Source organism: Pelophylax lessonae, assembly GCF_965119305.1.
Source record: "Pelophylax lessonae genome assembly, chromosome: 1".
Lineage (NCBI taxonomy): Eukaryota > Metazoa > Chordata > Amphibia > Anura > Ranidae > Pelophylax > Pelophylax lessonae.
Window position 1 is genome coordinate 355,883,177 of NC_138768.1, and position 22,225 is coordinate 355,905,401.

Here is a 22,225-nt window from a genome sequence, read left to right on the forward strand (position 1 = left end):
TTTACCTTGTAGTGCTACAGGCTAACAGATCAATGCAACCTTCTATGCATCGCATTGCCTGTCAACTAGTAAACCAGTAAAAATAAAAATAGGCTTGCTTAAAAGCTACCAAAAATCACCTATTGATTCACTCTTTGCTTCTTCCTGAGAATGATTAGCTTGTTAATAAAAATTGATTTGACAAATGGTATTTTTTTTATCAAGAATCTATTTTATAACATGGTTATGTGTAGTTATTTAAGTGGAACGTGTTTATATTGATGAAGCTAAATGAATGGTAATATTGCTAGCAGCAGTGTTCCATTGAATGCCTGTTAGCATTTTTATTTATTTTTCTTATTATTAACCAGAGAAAGTTTTAATAGGATAGACTTTGATGTTAAAGCCTATAACTGGGCAAATGTTTCAAAAGCAGGAAATGTGACATAAAACCCAAGAAGCTCTTTGTTTTCTCTCTCTCTGCAGTTGGAGGACATATTACCACTTTGTTACTTTCATTAATTAAAAACATGTCTTGTGAGAATTTTAGGCCCCTTTTACACACGGAGTCCGTTCAGATCCGCCTGTCAGGTTTTTTTTGCGGATCTGAACGGATGCCCCATGCATCTCTATGGGGCATCGGATGTCAGGCGAGACATATCCCCTGACATCCGATCCAATCCAATCCGTCAAAACCAGACGGATGGAAACCCTATTTTCCATCCGTCTGATGGATCGGATCGGATGAGAACGGACAGACGGTCCGTTCCCATCCAATTCCCCCATAGAGATGCATGGGGACCTGAGAGCTGTGTCTTCGTCTGCTCAGCGGGGGATCAACGGATCGATCCCCCGCTGAGAAAAACGGAGTCCACCTGACAGACTCCCCTGTGTGAAAGAGGCCTAACTCTATGTTCCATGCCAGTGACAACTGCTGATCTCAGACTGTGATTGTTAACTAGGAATGAGTGAACTGGGCTCGGTTCAGTTTGCTGTATGTTCGGTGAACCCAATGGAAAGTCCATAAACACCCAATTTGAATCTATGGGAGAAAAACAAAATCTTGTATCCTGGCATTTTAGAGGGCAAATATCCAAGCTATTGTTACAAAAAGGGTTTGGGCAGCTTGACAATGTCCCAAGGGACATTTACAATTTTAAACTTTTTTTTTTAAATACTGTTCAGCAGGGAGAGGGTCTATTAACATTGCTTAAAAGTAAGTTATGAAACAGCACTATTTGAGATTTAACACTTAAAAAATGGCATGGGATTCCGAGGATACCAAGTGCAGGTATTCAATGGTAGCAAGTTGACCAGATCATTAGCTTTAGGAAACTGGAATTAAACCAAGTATGATGATTTATACGATTTATTAATAGCAAGAAAAAACAAAACCCCATCCAACAAAAGCAAACCATATAACAAGGCAAACATAAAAAATATATGTGAACAGTAAATGTGAACCAGGTGCCAGAAAACATAACTAGCACACTATACTATGTAGCGCTACCCCCGCAGGAGCCGCTGGTTGAATTGGGTCCTCTGTTCTTACCTTGACCTCTGTGCCTCTGACACCTTGGGTATACCAGTCAACAGCCACAAATTGACAAGGTTTGGTATATGCCTCAGGGTCACCCTGAAATGAGACTTGATACCTTGGAGTATGATAACGAGTTATATTAGGAATATGAGTAGTCCAAAATAACAGGAAATCACAATGTAGTACACGTTTTAGCATATACAGTTTCAAATATCAATCAAGGCAGTAGGAGTGAGAGGATGGCCATAAAGTTAGAGTGGCTTTTAAACTAGGTGATGGGGGGAGTGTACAGATGTAGAATTAGCCAGTGGAAAGCAAGTTTCAGAGGGCAGAAATGGGGGCATTAGCGGTAGGGTGTTTGGAGCTCCTAAACCCAGGGTGGGTATGGGGAAAAATCAAGAGAGCAGCCTAAAAACATCAAATGAGGATATATGTAACCGATCAAAATTAAGAGGTTTGTATACCAATGCCAGAAGCCTGGCCAACAAGATAGGGGAGCTGGAGCTACTGATGTTTGAGGAGGACTTAAACATTTTTGCATACAGCCGTTTTTCAAATCTGCCGCCTTTTGCAGCACAGTAACCCGGAAGTGACGTCATGGACGCCGCCTCCGGGTTACGTCATCGGAGACCCGATCGATGCCGTTTCCGGCATTCATCGGGACTCCATCCAGCCGTCGGACGTGCTGGCTGGGTGCTCGGGGCTCCCGGTGGGACGGGAGCCCCGAGCAAAGCCACGGAAGGCAGCGGGAGGGGGGGAACGTCCCCTCCCGCTCACCCGGGTAACGATCGAGCGGCTCCCGAGCATCGGTCGTTACCGACGGAAAGCCGACCGTCAGCTTCAAACCACGGTACCGGGATGATGCCTCTAGCTAGAGGCATCATCCCAGTATAACCCCGCAAAGTTACCCGACGTATATATACGTCAGTTTGCGGTAAGTGGTTAAAGTGCGTAAGGGGTTCTTCACTGTAAAAGCGGTAAGGATGTGGAATTCTCTTCCACAAGCAGTCGTAACAGCAGGGTGCATTGATAGTTTCAAAAAACTATTAGATGGGCACCTTAGAGACCACAACATACAGGGGTATACAATGTACGGTTAAAAGCAAACACACACACGCATCATAGGTTGAACTGGATGGACTGATGTCTTTTTTCAACCTCACTAACTATGTAACTATGTAACTATGTAAGGAGTGCCTCCTTAGGTTTTGATAAAGCTGCATAAACTGTAGCTTTCCCCACTGGAAATGAACAACATAAGGCGACAGTGAATTTGATATCAATAGGACAATGACTAAGCCGCTTAGAGTCACTTACAGTGAGGAGGCTAGGGCCTAGGCTACAATGCAATGATGATAAAATAACTATAAAATCTTGACTTAACAAGGTAACAAGCGCTCTAATGCAGTCTTCAAAGTAAATCTTCGGCCAGCCACGTTGGAGCTCTTGAAGAAGTTTAAGAAATAAAGAAAATGTTTTCTGTAATTAAGACATTTTTGTAGAACACTGAATTCCCAAGGGCACTAAGTGGCAAAGTGTCCAGCAAGGGGTTAATTATTAGGAGTATATTATGAGATGTAGGGGGGCGTGACCGGAAGGGGACCGAGGCAGACGTGGAAGCCAAGAGCTCCGCCGATCCCTCGGGTGAATACAAAGTAATCCGCGGATTTGACTACACCGGCGGGGTACAAAAGTACCCATTGAGCTTCCACAACCCCTAAACACCATACCTGGCCAAAAATTTTTCAAATAGGACCATCCGTGGAGGATCGACATTTGCGGCCTAGGTGGGACCAGAAGCCGCGGACTCGAGTACAGCGGCATCCGACCGCGAGCGCGCCGACATCATCCGCGCAGCACGGGAACGAGTCATCGAGGAAGGAGGTAGGCACCGACACCACATACAGCCCGGGATCTTTTCAGTGGGGACCCCAGGGCTGAGTGCCGACTCCTTCCCCCACGGCCGCGACCGCCATCTTGGCCTAGGCCCGGAGCCGTTCGGCGGCATCCCTCTCCCCACCAGTGGCCAGCACAACTCTGCAAAGTGCTTCTGAAGGACTACAAGACCTGGCCAGACCCTCCTAGACCAGTTAAAAGGTCAAACAGAGGGGCTTTATGCTTGCGGCCTAGACACCACCTGAGCCTGCGGCCTTTCCTGAGGAGGAGCACCCCAGCATGCACAAGAGACCTAATTAACTCTAGCATTGTGGTACTGAGCACTCCAACCAACTCTCAGGCATCCCCCATCAATACTGCCATCCACTACCCCACTCAGACACTCCAGTTGTGACTCAGGAGCTCATTACAGGCCGCACCGTCTGCCATTCTAAATGAGTCAGTGGATACAACACTGCTAAAAGCAGACTGCTCATATCCTTCAAGCACAGCTTTACCTCATATAAGAGACACTGGACATTTAACCCACACTTTGCCACAATCATCCCCGCCCTCTAAGCTGAATTGGTCCTTGTTACACTGTTTGGCTGATCCCCCAGTGTACTGCACAACTGCCTCAATATCATAGAAACCCTTTCATTAGCAGTACACACTAATACTGTTAAAGGGACATTACTTTTTACATACATGACGTGTGGGAGCGTGGCTTGGCACACGAACAGAATGGCCGCCTGCTAGAGCGATTCCGCTGATGGCCCTCCTGCTCCACGGCTATACAGCTTTATCTATAGCAACCCGCTCCTGAAATGGGCAAGCTCTCAAAGCCTGGACTACACTCAAAACAACTACAGTCCGGAAAATCAGAGGGTAGTAAGGTTATACCAGATCTATTCAAGACTCAGTTTAAGAGCAAAAATAAAATGGCAAATTCCAAAACAGCACAAGTCCCGGCCCCAACAGGGGAAGAAGAAGATGATCTAGAGTCATTGGCCGCATCAGAAGACCTGGGAGGTGATTGTGTTAGACCGGACCGCACATTGACTTTTAATGACATGACTGCTATCGCAGCAGACATCAAGGGGTCATTTGCTGCAGCACTAATTGACCTTAAGACTGACATTATGGGGATTAAGGAACAAATGGCAGTTGGAGAGAAGGCCGGTAGGTCAAGAGACAGAGCTATACAACGGCTTGAGGAGGTGACCAATTCATCACATCTAATAATGATGAATCGTCAACTAGAAGACCTGGACAACAGGGGTATACAAAATAACATCAGGGTGAGAGGGGTACCAGAAGAGGTTGATAATGATCGATTGAAACCGGCCCTGTGCTCGATCTTTAACGGCCTCTTAAGCAGACCCGCGGAATCTCCAATTGATTTTGATAGAGCACACAGGGCCCTTAGACCTAAAGCACCTGATAATACCCCTCCTCGTGACATCATATGCTGTCTAAGCAGTCATCCTTTGAAAGAAGAGACTCTAAAACAGGCACGCCAAAATGATCAGATCATCTTTAATGAGCAACCAATCCTCTTATTCCAAGATCTGTCCCCTATCACGCTAAAAAACAGAAGGGCACTGAAACCACTACTGGAAATTTTACAGGCAAAGCATATACCGTACCGCTGGAAATTTCCTTTTGCCCTTCAGGCCAGCTCAGGGGGCAGACAATATATGCTCAAAACCCCGGACGATTTGCCAGCCTTCTGTGAATCCTTGCACCTTGAACCAATCTCTCTTCCAGATTGGTATGCCGAGTTTTTGCTCCCTCCGGATCCTATGGGTAACCAAAGAACCCCTAACCCCTCTCCAGCGCGGACCCCAGGCGGGAAAAGTGGAAAGAGGCAAAAGTTCCGTGATCCTGGAAATCTATTCTCGTCTCCACCTAGGACGCCGAGAATAAGAGATCATAAATGACAGTACTGCATGAACTTTGTCACCCTCTGCCCGCATGGCCGCATTCTTGATAAGTGATGAATACAGGTGATCGACCACATCGTTCCACTCATGCCCAGACTGGATGAGGACGACTTTTCCTTACCTTGAATTCAATTTTGTTCCTAGAAATAGATGTCTATACTCAAAAATATGACTCCAACTGTTTGGGAGTACTGATATATGAGAAGATGAGACACATTCATAACTATCCCATTATCTTATTACAGTGGAGTCTACACACCACTATACCTTCTTGATCCATGGTTTTACGAGAAGCTGAGACACATTCACATCTATACCAGTTTCGTGCTGCTATGGAGACTACGAACCACTATTCCTTTTTGATTTATGACGATTGGTCATTAAAAATAGGGTTGTGATTACCATGGCAATGAGAATGAGAACAACGCACTGGAGAACCTCTCTTAAGACATTATCATTATCTCCTACCTCTAATGTTCTCTCTATAGGTTAATTGTTTATATACACTTCTTTAAACTATAAGAAATTACTTTCATAACTGTTGATTGATGGAACGGTAGTACACGACTGCGCAACCGGATGGCCGCAGTTATTATGCTAACATAATGCAGTTAGAATTAACAGTGAATTAAGTCATTAGTCATTAGGCACCATCCATGTGAATGTGTTGGACTTTGCAGTAGAGACGTAGTGATGTGTAGTGACATATACTCCCTTGAACACCCTAGTTCATAGACATCTATTAATGATAAGTGCTTTACATTTTTTCAGTCCTATTTGATATCACAGTTTTCTTTTGTTGATGCAAGAACTCTCCTTGTTCTGCTCGTGTGCGCAAAGTGACTAATGATCTCTAGCGGACATTTATATAGGGAAATGTCACTGCCGGATCTAATGTTGGGGATTCCCTTGCTGGGTACTGGGTGAATGCTCCATGTATCCATATCATTGTCATAATGCACACGCGAGTATCCACAACGGAAGATTACCATTGTATTCATACTAAAATGCGGTCTCACAGGAGCTAGCAGATAGGGGTACTGAAATGTGAGTTCTCTTTCAGTTGCCGATCTTTCCAACGAAAGTACCCAAATTATTGTTAAAAAGCTGTAAGTATTTTAAAGGTATGCTTCTTACAGTATACCTGTTTTCACTGTTTAGTGTTATTCTTTTAAATGGAGTAGGAGGGCCTCCTGGAATGACTGACTTATTCATAGAACTTAATACACCTGGAAAACCTAATCTTGGTCCCAATTCCTGGTGTGTTTTCTCTTTTGGGTGCAGTGGTCATTCCTGGATGTGCCAACCATTTGTTCCCTAGACAGAGGCTGGCAGACTGTTCACCGTTTCTAAGGTGTAGCAGGAGCCATTTTATACTATTGTAGCCTCTGAAACTGATATCCCACCTGGACTAACTAGTCAAGGGTGGTTGTTGTTACCTATTTGGTATCTTTTTTCTCTACTTTCCTCGAGCTTCACTCTCTTCTCTTTTCTGAATCTTTCTTTACTCACATCCCACCCTCCTCCCTCCCAAATATTGCAATATGGCCTATCCAAGGCTAGACAAGGTGCCCTTTGTTATATCCCATAACGTAAATGGCCTTAACATCCCAGAAAAAAGAAGTCATCTATTGTATGAGCTCAAAAAATCTAAAGCCCAAATTGTTTATTTGCAGGAAACACACTTCCGTAGCGACAACATACCCAAATTAAATACTAGATATTATCCTAAGATTTTTCACGCAACCAATACTCAAGCCAAAACAAAAGGAGTGACAATACTGCTCCATAAGAATTGCAAATTCAAACTGGACGAGCAGATATCAGACCCAGATGGTAGATATTTACTCTTGATAGGAACCCTTAACGGAAACCCGATGACGTTAGCGAACGTCTACTTTCCAAATACAGCACACATCACATTCTGTAATCTGATCATAGATGAACTTAAAAAACATGCAAAAGGATGTATAATATTAGGGGGGGACTTTAACGTGCCCCTAGACCCATTGCAAGACACATCCTCGGGTAAATCTTGTATCACATACAAAATCATTAAAAAAATTAAAACACTCCTCAGATCTCTAACACTTATTGACACATGGAGAGCGCTCAACCCGACGGTAAAAGATTACACATTCTACTCAGCCCCACACAAACGATACACTCTGATAGATCACATCTACATAACCCAAAGAGATCTTTTCAAACTGACTAATGCTGACATAGGCATTATTTCCTTTTCGGATCATGCACCGATCTCCATTTCGCTTATACTAGACACACCATCTAGAAATGAGTTCACATGGAGATTGAACTCATCACTGTTAGTGAAAAAAAACATTCAAGATGACATCCAGAATACCATAACAAATTATTTCAAAGAAAATGTCTCAGAGGACATCTCACCCCTATTGCTCTGGGAAGCACACAAGAGTGTGGTCAGAGGAGAGCTCATTAGGCATGGAGCAATATGTAAAAAGGAGAGGTAAAAACTCACCGAAACCCTGATAAGAAAAATCTCTGAACTTGAAGGGCAACATAAGCTCAGTACTTCGCAAAAAGTAGAGCAAGAACTGATAACACAAAGGAAGGCTTTGAATGATCTTCTACAATTTAAGATTAAAAGGTCACTGTTCCTCAAAAAGTCAATCTACTATGAACAGGGGGACAAGGGTGGTAAACTATTAGCTAGGGCCTTGAAGGAAACCCAACTTGACAATAACATCCATTGCATCAAAGGCAAAAATGGTGAATTGATAAGAGACCCACATAAAATGGCAGACAGCTTTGGATCCTTCTATTCCAAATTATATCATATCCCACCGCAGAAAAAACCCGAAGGGCTAGACGGATCCCAAGATGAGCTAATCCAGGACTACTTGGTCAACAGTGGGTTACCAACCCTGCCGAAAGATGCATTGGATGATTTAGAAAAAATGATTTCATTAGATGAAACAAAGACTGCAATAAGAGAATTTAAAACAGGGAAGAGTCCCGGCCCAGACGGCTTTACATCCCAGTATTATAAAATATATATAGATTCTATAGCGCCTCATCTCACAAATGCATTGAATTCCATGCTTGGAAAACATGTCCCATTCAGGGATTTTTTGATGGCACACATCTCAGTCATCCCCAAACCCGACAAGGACCCTACTCTTTGTGCAAGCTATAGGCCAATTTCGCTCCTAAATTTAGATTTAAAGATTTTAACTAAAATAATGGCAACTAGACTGGGTACACTGTTACATCATGTCATAGGGCCGGAAAAGGTGGGATTCATGCAGGGAAGGGAGGCCAAAGATAGTGTCATAAAAGCGATAAACTTGATCCATGGAGTGCGGGACACTGCTGTCGAGGGCCTATTACTCTCCACAGATGCGGAGAAGGCCTTCGACAGAGTGGCGTGGGATTTCCTAATGCACACATGTAAGCATATTGGTCTGGGACCGAATATGATAAGTTGGCTTCAAATTTTGTATTCAAACCCCACAGCAAGGGTTAAGGTTAACAACAACTTATCTTCCCCATTCCCACTGAGAAATGGTCCCAGACAAGGCTGTCCCTTATCACCACTTTTGTTTATTCTGACCCTTGAACCCCTAATTCGTAAAATAAACCTTTCTCCAGACATTCATGGATTCCAAAGAGGAACTAGAGAGTTTAAACTCTCAGCCTACGCAGATGATCTACTATTCTTCATATCCCAACCACACATCTCTATTCCAAATTTAAATAACCAATTCAATAAATATAGATACCTATCTAATTTTAAAATTAATCACAGTAAGTCCGAAGCTCTTAACCTGACCCTCTCTAATGATCTCCTCAAACTAACAAAAGAAAATTGCCCATATAGATGGGAACCCAAGGCGTTGAAATACCTAGGCATCAAACTTACGAAACGGACAGATGACCTATACGAAGCAAATTTTATACCCATACTGAAACAAATAGCAAGTGATCTTAAAAAATGGAATGTGAGGACTTTTTCCTGGTTTGGCAGGGCGTCCATCATAAAAATGACGGTACTGCCGAGGTTGCTCTACCTCTTCCACACGCTCCCAGTCAAGATACCCTCACTTTTTTTCCGCAAATTAACGGCTCTACAAAGAACATTTGTTTGGGCAAACAGAAAACCACAAATTAAACTTAGCTATTTACAATTGCCTAAACTAAGTGGTGGCATAGCGTTACCAAACTTCCAAAAATATTATCAGGCAACACACCTGACAAGGGTACTGGACTGGCATTGCCACTCTAACAGCAAAGACTGGGTGGGTGTGGAAGTTGGCTGGAGCTCTATACCTTCACACCACCTTCTATGGACAGACCAACGAAATTACCCCGCAGACATCAAGGAACACCCGCTCATAAGTAATACCCTTAACATTTTCAAAAATGTAGCATTAGCGCAAAAGATATCCTCCTTTCCAAGTCCACTTGTACCACTTCACAAAAACCCAGACTTCTTGCCTGGTACTGAGAACAACTCTTTTCTACTGAAAAAGAATGTCCGGCTGCTTCCGTTGAGGGTCTACCAATGTTTCCGAAATAATACGTTTAAGTCCTTTGATAATCTTAAACTGGACTGCTCGAGCGAAAATCCCTTAAAGTTCTGGTCCTATCTACAACTGCACGATTACATTTCGCACACTAAACACAGAGAACTCCTCTGCAGGCCACTAACAGACTTTGAGGAACAGTGCGTGAAAGGAGAGAGGATTGAGGGAGCCACGTCCCAATCGTACAAAAAGCTTATCACAGCGTCGCCAGATTTTACTGACCCATATAAAGAAAAATGGGAACAAGTATTGGGCTGTTTATTGACATCAGCTCAATGGGAGAAAGCCTGTTGTTTCTCTCATAAATGTTCTCTAAGCACGAAAATACAGGAGACATCCTATAAAATCAGGACCCAATGGTATCGTACACCTGTTGTCCTTCACCGTTGGTCTGAACAAAACTCTAGTGCGTGTTGGCGATGTGGCTCATCTCCAGGCACATTCCTCCACATTTGGTGGGACTGTCCTGTCATAGGAGGTTTCTGGAAAGAAATTTCCAAATGGATATGACATATCACGTAAACTACGCTTACTCTAGATGCAGCATGCTGTCTACTACATATTAATCATTTTCCATATAGAAAATACAAAAAATCATTGACAAGACATATGCTTAACGCAGCTAAATCCCTCATCCCAATACACTGGAATACAAAAGTGGTTCCCACGACAAAAGACTGGCTGGCCAGAGTTGGCTACATATATGAGATGGAGGAGACTTTGGCTATAAAACTGGAGAGAAACGATATCTTTCAAAAAATGTGGTCCCATTGGCAAACATTCACGGTCTCATCAGAATACAAAGACCTTATGGCAGCTCAATAAGACTTGATAGGTCATTCACTCAAATCCAGGCACGTTAACAACTTTTTCCCCACCCCTACCCCACACCCCATTCCCTTCCTACCCCGTCCCATTTCTTCTAATATCTCTACTTCTCACTCCTTTATATTCTTCATTTCTCATCTTTCTTTTTCTTCCTTTTTTCTGTTTTCTCTTCATTATATGGACGAGCCACGTCATGTGACTCGTCTGTTTGATAATATCACAACAGTAACCGACTTACACTCCTCTTTATAGACTATATACTTTTAAAATGTATACATTTGGAAATTTATATGCAGGTTTGTTTTCATTTATGCATCTCACACCTTCTCATCGAGACTGGATTGTAGATGCCGTATGTGAATGTTCATCAGCCTTACCTGAATGTTACTGAACAAAATGTCTAAACTTAATATGCACTTTACTATTGTAATGCATACTATTACTTGTTTGTTCATTTTCACGAATAAATGTTTTATATTGAGAAAAAAAAAAAAAGAGATGTACCTTGGATGTTCAGGGTTAAAATTGTAAACAGCCGGATTGTTGCAGAACATCAAAGGATAGTTGGTGGTGCCTTTAGGAAGGATAGTGCGGTTTGTCTTACAATGAATTTCAATGAATTTCACAACAGAGTCAGTCAGTCAGTGTGACACAAAGGATTAATATTCCACTCAACAACAGCACAGAATTTGTAGCATCAGGTCTCCTTCGGTAATGAACAGAGCCCTCTTACCCACTTTAGCCCCGAAGGATTTGGCTGTTCAATGACCAGGCCCTATTTTGCGATTCAGCACTGCGTTATTTTAACAGACAATTGCGCGGTCGTGCGACACTGTACCTTAACAAAATTGATGTCCTTATTGTCCCTCAAATAGAGCTTTCTTTTGGTGGTATTTGCTCACCTGTGCAATTTTTTTATTTTTTGCGCTATAAACAAAAAAAGAGCGACAATGTTGAAAAAAATTACAATATTTTTCACATTCTTTTATATGAAATTCTCAAAAAAAATGTAAAAATCTAAATTTTTTAACATTTTAGGCCAATTTGTTTTTTGCTACATATTTTTGGTAAAAAAAATTGCATTAAGCGTATTTTGATTGGTTTTCGCAAAAGTTATTGCGTTTACTAACTACGGGAAAGATTTATGTCATTTGTATTGTTTTTTTTTTTACTAGTAATGGCGGCGATCTGCGATTTTTTTTGTGGGACTGCAACATTGGGGTGGACAGATCAGACCCCTAACTGACATTTTTGACATTTTTGGGGGTACTAGTGATATTACTACAGTAATCAGTGCTAAAAATATGCACTGTTACTGTAAAAATGACACTGGCAGGGAAGGGGTTAACATTACTGGTGATCAGTGGGTTAAATGTGTCCCTAGGGGCGTGATTCTAACTGTCAGGGGGCATGGCTTGTGAAGTAATCACAGAGACATGTGATCCTATATAGCAGGATCACATAGCCTCTGTGATCACTTCATGGAGAATGACAGATGGTTGTGTTTACATCAGCCATCTGTCCTTCTCTCTCAGCTGCGGGAGATCGCGAGTGGCCGATGGCCATCGGAGCTGCCGGTCACATGCACTGACTCCCCAGCTAAGGAGCGGGGGCGGGAGCGCACCGCCGCTGGGGCGTGCTCGACCCTTAGAGTCTCCTGAGCGAGCGACGTAGTATAACGTCTCTTTGCCCAGGAGCGGCAGCCTGCCGCCGTAAAACTGCGGTGGGCAGAGCTCAAGTGGTTAAGATGAAACAATTTCAGGTGTACCTCTGTGATGCAGCAACAGTCTTTAGATAGATTTAGCAGCGTCACGGCAGAAATCAGCAGATCTGGGTCTCCAGCACTAGGCCTCAGGATGATCGCTGGCTCCTGCACACGATGAGATGGACGCAGACTTGTCTTGGCAGATGGCAACAGCTTTACCAGTTCTCTAGAACTGACACTGTCTCTACTGTAAAGCACAGTCTTCTCCTTCATCTTTCCCCCTGTCTCTCTCCCTGATAGGGCCTGTCACTTCTTCACACACCAGACTCCTTTCCCAGACTCTCCTCTGGCTTCCCAGGTTTCTAATTTATAAAACCCCCTCCCACACAACAGCAGGCTGCTCTTAGAAGTCCTTTTAGGTTGGTTTAACATTGGAGTTCTTTCTGGCTGGAACCACAACTTCCAAAATGCAATCCTCTTCAAATTCCTTTATTTAGTAAGGGGTTGCAATACAAACAGAGTGAAGGCACATCTGGTAAAGATGAAACAGTACAATTTGATAACAACATCATAAACAGCGCTTCACCAAGGTTACCATAGCTGTAAAAAGAATATAGTCCACTGGTACAGAAAGGTGGGATCAGTCCCCCCCTGGATGTGCAAGAGAACAGACATGCCAAATATTACAAAGGATGGCAGATTGGATAACAAGGAAACAACCTCAATTTATAACAAACTTATGGGTGTCGGGTACCAGGGTAGTACCAATGGATGGGCTCCTGTACAGAGCAGGAGCGGCAAACAGTAACTCCAAACCATGGAGTCAGTCAGGCAATGAACAGGTAGCAGGGATAAAAGCTATAGAAGATCCCAGTCTCAGGGGGAAAGTGCGAGTAGGTACAGATGGGAGAGAAAGAGAAAAGGAGCAGGAAACGCAGGGTTAAAAGAAAAAAGGGTAAAACAGAGAAGAAAGGGGGAAGGAAGGGAACAGGAAGGAAGCTGAAGAGGCCAGTGATACCTGGGTCCCCAGGCCCATACCTCCCCCCCCCCGCGCCCCCAGAGCCCTAGTCAGAGACAGAGAGCTCCCGCAGGTAAGAGTCTGTGCACGTAAAGTAGTCCCACGGTCTCCATTTGTCCCAAAAAGCTTCTTTCTGATTGTACAAGGTAGCCGACAAGTCTTCCATGTCCCGAAGCTCCTTAACCTTGGAAAACCACAGAGACCTCGGGGTGTATCAGGTGACCTCCAACAGAGGGGTATGCAGGCTTTGGCAGCATTTAAAAGCTGAGTAGTCAGAGAGGACTTGTATTTCTTAACTGGCCGTTGGGTGAGGTGCAGTAAGCACGCCGCAGGATCATCCGCCACGTCCGCGTTAGTAAGCTGACCACCGCTTGCCAGAATGGTTTGACCAGTGGGCATTCCCAAAAAATATAAAACATCGTCCCCGTGTCGTCATTGCAGCGCCACCATTTATCCGATACCAGAGGGAAACACCGGTGTAAGAAAGACGGCACCCTATACCAACGCGTGAGAACCTTGTATCCCGTTTCCTGGATCTTAGTGGCGATAGAGGATTTATGCACAAAGAGAAGGATCTTGTCTCTTTGGGATTTCGTGAAAGTGGTACAGAGGTCAGATTCCCAGTGGGCAAGAAAAGGAGGGGAAAAATCAGCGGGGGGGGGGGGGGATTGTTCCGCAAAAGCGACAGAAAGGGTATGTCGCGTCGGTTCCTGACTGTGGCAGATCCGCTCCAGGGGGGTCAGAGGACGGGAGATACCGGGGAGGTGGAGGGTCCCCCGGAGGAAATGCCGAAGCTGGAGACCACTCCAAAAGTCTAGTGGAGGGTTCACGGTTCCCGATAATGCCCCCACGGAGAGGCCACCATCACTGCCCAAAAAGTCCACCAGATGGACACGGCCCGCGGCAGTCAGGCCACGGAACCCACCGCCATCCAGCCCGGGAGGGAAATCCGGGTTGCCCACCACAGGAACCATCAGCGAGGGGAGCGGGGAGACCGTAGTGTGTAAAAATGTGTCTCTGACAGCAGAGAGCGTACATCCCAAAGTGAGATGATCCCTCAACTCCCCTTGGAGAGGCGTAGAGATCCACGGCCAACTCCTAGCTGTGCCACCCGAGTCTGCCAATTCCATGGCCACCCAACGCTTCGTCGCCGAGTGGCAATGCCAATCAATCAATCTGGTTAGGCGAGCTGCCCTGAAATAAGCCTTAATGTTTGGCAAGCCCACCCCACCACAAGTCTTAGGAAGATATAGTAGCTGGAGTTTGATGCGGGGCCGACGGTGGGACCAAACAAATTCCTGGAACAGATCGTCTATTCGACGGAAGAAGCCAGCAGGGAGTCACAACGGAAGGGCTTGCAGCAAGTAGAGGATTCGGGGTAGAATCTTAACCGCCCCCCCCCCCCTTTCCATGCGTCCGGCCCCCTAATCTGCATGCAGGGGCGCCAGACGCATGGAGTTCAATGGGGCTTTTTCTTTTTTTTGCATCAACTGATTAGAGCCAGAGGCTCTAATAGGCTGCAGCAAAGGGTGGACCCGGGGCGCAGAGCAGTGTGCCCCGACTCCACCCATTGTGTGACAATAGCAAATGAAAAGTCGCTATTGTCACACGGATCCTCCTCCTGGCCAATCAGGGAGCGGGTCTAATACCTGATTCCTGATTGGCCGCAAAGCAAACCCCATGCCATTGGCCGAGGAGGAGGCGGGAGCGGAAGGACTTGAGGAGACGCGCCGCCGTGACTGAGGAGAAGCCGTCGCTGGGACTGAGGAGAAGCCGCCCACCGCCACTGCTGCTCCAGGTAAGTAAGGGGGCACGCACACTGATCTCTGCATTAAAGGGGGCATGTACGCTGGTCACTGCATTGAAGGGGCATGTACGCTGGTCACGGCATTGAAGGGGGCATGTACGCTGGTCACTGCATTGAAGGGGGCATGTACGCTGGTCACTGCATTGAAGGGGGCATGTACGCTGGTTACTGCATTGAAGGGGGCATGTACGCTGGTCACTGCATTGAAGGGGGCATGTATGCTGGTCACTGCATTGAAGGGGGCATGTACGCTGGTCACTGCATTGAAGGGGGCATGTACGCTGGTCACTGCATTGAAGGGGGCACGCACGCTGAACTCTGCATTGAAGGGGGCATGTACGCTGGTCACTGCATTGAAGGGGGCACGCACGCTGGTCACTGCATTGAAGGGGCATGTACGCTGGTCACTTCATTGAAGGGGGCACGCACGCTGGTCACTGCATTGAAAGGGGGCACGCTGGTCACTGCATTAAAAGGGGGCACGCTGGTTACTGTGCATTGAAAGGGGGCACGCTGGTCTCTCTGCTTTAAAAGGGGCACGCTGGTGTCTCTGCATTGAAAGGGGGCATGCTGGCATCTCTGCATTGAAAGGGGGCACGCTGGCATCTCTGCATTAAAAGTGGGCACGCTGGTCTCTCTGCATTGAAAGGGGGCACGCTGCTCTCTCTGCATTGAAAGGGGGCACGCTGGTCACTCTGCATTGAAAGGGGCCACGCTGGTCTCTCTGCATTGAAAGGGGGCACGCTGGTCTCTCTGCATTGAAAGGGGGCGCACTATACCTTAATTACTTACGGCCCCTTTCACACTTTTGCGACCTCAAAGTCACACAATTTTTTACAGCATTTTTTGCAGCAAAGCAATGCCTGTTACTTTTTTCTGTTTGTGCCCCCCCCCCCCCCCCCAAAAAAAAAAAAAAAATTCGAGCACCTGCTGCCACTGGTTAAAACTACAATATATTCAAGCAAAGGGGAAGCATGAACAAACAGGACATGACCAGGATTGGGACTGGGAACAAGCAGAGCAGAGATGGGGGAACAGGATAGAAGGCACAGGACTAGTGTTGAGCGAACACGGACTGTATTATTCGTGTTCGTACCGAATAATTGGATTTTTTGTACTCGAACACGGACACGGACACTTTACTGTATGTTCGGGTAAAAATCCGTGTTCGGTCGTTTTATTTCCGGGTTTTGCATGCTTTGGCGCTCTTTTCATGGCGGGCTTTCAACAGCCAATCAACAATCGTTTAACTGGTGTGCCTTAAGCCATCCCAGCCATGCCTGCAAATGTCTCAGTAGCTGTGATTGGCCGTCTGAAGCATGTGACCAAGTCTTTATAAGTTCGAGGCAGCCGCAGCGGCGTCATTATGCTGCTTAGATTCAGGGACAGAGCACACATCAACGTGCTGGCTGCTGATTAGGGAAAGATAGGCAGGAAAAAACCATTTGTGTCCGGATAGAATTGAGGGACAGGTCGGAGTGTTTAGGCAGGGCGAGTTGTAGGCATTTTAGGGATAGAGTCTGCTGAATTATAGGGTCAGTGTCTTCTACAAACTACAATCGATATTGCTGTGTGGGGGGTGGGGTCTGCACTCAATCCTGATCTACGATCTCTTCTCAATCCTGTTAGGGACAGAGTCTGCTGAATTTTAGGGAAACTGTGTTCTACAAACTACAATCGATATTGCTGTGTGGTGTGGGATTGGAGATAGGCAGGTGTCAGTGATCCACATCCATTTTTCTGTGTGTGAGCTGCAGTGAACACAATCTTTTTGGGCTGCAGTGAACACAATCTTTTTGGGCTGCAGTGAACACAATCTTTTTGGGCTGCAGTGAACACAATCTTTTTGGGCTGCAGTGAACACAATCTTTTTGGGCTGCAGTGAACACAATCTTTTTGGGGTGCAGTGAACAAAATCTTTTTGGGGTGCAGTGAACACAATCCTTTTTGGTGTGCAGTGAACACAATCTTTGTGGGGTGCAGTGAACAAAATCCTTTGTGGGGTGCAGTGAACACAATCTTTTTGGGGTGCAGTGAACAAAATCCTTTTTGGGGTGCAGTGAACAACATCCTTTTTGGGGTGCAGTGAACACAATCTTTTTGGGGTGCAGTGAACAAAATCCTTTGTGGGGTGCAGTGAACACAATCTTTTTGGGGTGCAGTGAACACAATCTTTTTGGGGTGGAGTGAACAACATCCTTTTTGGGGTGCAGTGAACAAAATCCTTTTTGGGGTGCAGTGAACAAAATCATTTTTGGGGTGCAGTGAACACAATCTTTTTGGGGTGCAGTGAACACAATCTTTGTGGGGTGCAGTGAACACAATCTTTTTGGGGTGGAGTGAACAACATCCTTTTTGGGGTGCAGTGAACAACATCCTTTTTGGGGTGCAGTGAACACAATCTTTTTGGGGTGCAGTGAACACAATCTTTGTGGGGTACAGTGAACAGAATCTTTGTGGGGTGCAGTGAACACAATCTTTGGGGGGTACAGTGAACACAATCTTTGTGAGGTGCAGTGAACACAATCTTTGTGGGGTGCAGTGAACACAATCATTGTGGGGTGCAGTGAACTCAATCTTTGTGGGGTACAGTGAACACAATCTCATACTTCTGAAGGTTTGAGGGTGCTGCCTGTTCCATACTCCCCCTACTCCTCATCTAGCCTTTTAGGGGTACAAACAATAGTAATTGGGGCCTAGTGTGGTTGTGTACGTGTGATATACATACACTTTTTTGGGATCATATTTTCTATTCCGCTATTTAATCAAAAACCTTTGGGGATCAGTTAAATTGGGGGATAGTCTGTGTTGGTACGTGTGAGAGAGATCCACCTTTCCAAGTTGTTGGGGTTCATCTCATACTTCTGAAGGTTTGAGGGTGCTGCCTGTTCCATACTCCCCCTACTCCTAGCCTTTTAGGGGTACAAACAATAGTAATTGGGGCCTAGTGTGGTTGTGTACGTGTGATATACATACACTTTTTTGGGATCATATTTTCTATTCCGCTATTTAATCAAAAACCTTTGGGGATCAGTTAAATTGGGGGATAGTCTGTGTTGGTACGTGTGAGAGAGATCCACCTTTCCAAGTTGTTGGGGTTCATCTCATACTTCTGAAGGTTTGAGGGTGCTGCCTGTTCCATACTCCCCCTACTCCTAGCCTTTTAGGGGTACAAACAATAGTAATTGGGGCCTAGTGTGGTTGTGTACGTGTGATATACATACACTTTTTTGGGATCATATTTTCTATTCCGCTATTTAATCAAAAACCTTTGGGGATCAGTTAAATTGGGGGATAGTCTGTGTTGGTACGTGTGAGAGAGATCCACCTTTCCAAGTTGTTGGGGTTCATCTCATACTTCTGAAGGTTTGAGGGTGCTGCCTGTTCCATACTCCCCCTACTCCTAGCCTTTTAGGGGTACAAACAATAGTAATTGGGGCCTAGTGTGGTTGTGTACGTGTGATATACATACACTTTTTTGGGATCATATTTTCTATTCCGCTATTTAATCAAAAACCTTTGGGGATCAGTTAAATTGGGGGATAGTCTGTGTTGGTACGTGTGAGAGAGATCCACCTTTCCAAGTTGTTGGGGTTCATCTCATACTTCTGAAGGTTTGAGGGTGCTGCCTGTTCCATACTCCCCCTACTCCTAGCCTTTTAGGGGTACAAACAATAGTAATTGGGGCCTAGTGTGGTTGTGTACGTGTGATATACATACACTTTTTTGGGATCATATTTTCTATTCCGCTATTTAATCAAAAACCTTTGGGGATCAGTTAAATTGGGGGATAGTCTGTGTTGGTACGTGTGAGAGAGATCCACCTTTCCAAGTTGTTGGGGTTCATCTCATACTTCTGAAGGTTTGAGGGTGCTGCCTGTTCCATACTCCCCCTACTCCTAGCCTTTTAGGGGTACAAACAATAGTAATTGGGGCCTAGTGTGGTTGTGTACGTGTGATATACATACACTTTTTTGGGATCATATTTTCTATTCCGCTATTTAATCAAAAACCTTTGGGGATCAGTTAAATTGGGGGATAGTCTGTGTTGGTACGTGTGAGAGAGATCCACCTTTCCAAGTTGTTGGGGTTCATCTCATACTTCTGAAGGTTTGAGGGTGCTGCCTGTTCCATACTCCCCCTACTCCTAGCCTTTTAGGGGTACAAACAATAGTAATTGGGGCCTAGTGTGGTTGTGTACGTGTGATATACATACACTTTTTTGGGATCATATTTTCTATTCCGCTATTTAATCAAAAACCTTTGGGGATCAGTTAAATTGGGGGATAGTCTGTGTTGGTACGTGTGAGAGAGATCCACCTTTCCAAGTTGTTGGGGTTCATCTCATACTTCTGAAGGTTTGAGGGTGCTGCCTGTTCCATACTCCCCCTACTCCTAGCCTTTTAGGGGTACAAACAATAGTAATTGGGGCCTAGTGTGGTTGTGTACGTGTGATATACATACACTTTTTTGGGATCATATTTTCTATTCCGCTATTTAATCAAAAACCTTTGGGGATCAGTTAAATTGGGGGATAGTCTGTGTTGGTACGTGTGAGAGAGATCCACCTTTCCAAGTTGTTGGGGTTCATCTCATACTTCTGAAGGTTTGAGGGTGCTGCCTGTTCCATACTCCCCCTACTCCTAGCCTTTTAGGGGTACAAACAATAGTAATTGGGGCCTAGTGTGGTTGTGTACGTGTGATATACATACACTTTTTTGGGATCATATTTTCTATTCCGCTATTTAATCAAAAACCTTTGGGGATCAGTTAAATTGGGGGATAGTCTGTGTTGGTACGTGTGAGAGAGATCCACCTTTCCAAGTTGTTGGGGTTCATCTCATACTTCTGAAGGTTTGAGGGTGCTGCCTGTTCCATACTCCCCCTACTCCTAGCCTTTTAGGGGTACAAACAATAGTAATTGGGGCCTAGTGTGGTTGTGTACGTGTGATATACATACACTTTTTTGGGATCATATTTTCTATTCCGCTATTTAATCAAAGACCTTTGGGGATCAGTTAAATTGGGGGATAGTCTGTGTTGGTACGTGTGAGAGAGATCCACCTTTCCAAGTTGTTGGGGTTCATCTCATACTTCTGAAGGTTTGAGGGTGCTGCCTGTTCCATACTCCCCCTACTCCTAGCCTTTTAGGGGTACAAACAATAGTAATTGGGGCCTAGTGTGGTTGTGTACGTGTGATATACATACACTTTTTTGGGATCATATTTTCTATTCCGCTATTTAATCAAAAACCTTTGGGGATCAGTTAAATTGGGGGATAGTCTGTGTTGGTACGTGTGAGAGAGATCCACCTTTCCAAGTTGTTGGGGTTCATCTCATACTTCTGAAGGTTTGAGGGTGCTGCCTGTTCCATACTCCCCCTACTCCTAGCCTTTTAGGGGTACAAACAATAGTAATTGGGGCCTAGTGTGGTTGTGTACGTGTGATATACATACACTTTTTTGGGATCATATTTTCTATTCCGCTATTTAATCAAAAACCTTTGGGGATCAGTTAAATTGGGGGATAGTCTGTGTTGGTACGTGTGAGAGAGATCCACCTTTCCAAGTTGTTGGGGTTCATCTCATACTTCTGAAGGTTTGAGGGTGCTGCCTGTTCCATACTCCCCCTACTCCTAGCCTTTTAGGGGTACAAACAATAGTAATTGGGGCCTAGTGTGGTTGTGTACGTGTGATATACATACACTTTTTTGGGATCATATTTTCTATTCCGCTATTTAATCAAAAACCTTTGGGGATCAGTTAAATTGGGGGATAGTCTGTGTTGGTACGTGTGAGAGAGATCCACCTTTCCAAGTTGTTGGGGTTCATCTCATACTTCTGAAGGTTTGAGGGTGCTGCCTGTTCCATACTCCCCCTACTCCTAGCCTTTTAGGGGTACAAACAATAGTAATTGGGGCCTAGTGTGGTTGTGTACGTGTGATATACATACACTTTTTTGGGATCATATTTTCTATTCCGCTATTTAATCAAAAACCTTTGGGGATCAGTTAAATTGGGGGATAGTCTGTGTTGGTACGTGTGAGAGAGATCCACCTTTCCAAGTTGTTGGGGTTCATCTCATACTTCTGAAGGTTTGAGGGTGCTGCCTGTTCCATACTCCCCCTACTCCTAGCCTTTTAGGGGTACAAACAATAGTAATTGGGGCCTAGTGTGGTTGTGTACGTGTGATATACATACACTTTTTTTGGATCATATTTTCTATTCCGCTATTTAATCAAAAACCTTTGGGGATCAGTTAAATTGGGGGATAGTCTGTGTTGGTACGTGTGAGAGAGATCCACCTTTCCAAGTTGTTGGGGTTCATCTCATACTTCTGAAGGTTTGAGGGTGCTGCCTGTTCCATACTCCCCCTACTCCTCATCTAGCCTTTTAGGTGTACAAACAATAGTAATTGGGGCCCAGTGTGGTTGTGTACGTGTGATATACATACACTTTTTTTGGATCATATTTTCTATTCCGCTATTTAATTTAACTGGGCCTCCATGCGAGACCTGTGTGCCTTGTTGCGCTGTTTTGAGTACTCCACCAACATGGCCAGTGGCAATGACGCCGTTCTCAGCTTAACTATCCCACTTCTATGCCTCCTTGAAAAAACAATTCGGGCGATGATGGAAGAGGATGTGGCACAGGATGAGGAGGAGGAGGAGGATGAAGAGGTAACATTTCCAAGGCTTTCAGGGCAGTCATTCGCAAGGGGCTCCGAGGGTGGGTTCCTGCACACGCAAACGCCAGGGACGCAATTGTCCAGCAGGGGCACAGTTCTGGAGGATGAGGAGGATGAGGAGGAGGAGGAGCTGGAGGAGGAGATGGAACCATGTTCACAGCAGGGTGGCACCCAGGCCAGCTCATGGCCATCACTGGTGCGTGGCTGGGGGGATACAGAGGACACGGACGATACACCTCCCACAGAGGACAGCCTTTCGTTGCCTCTGGGCA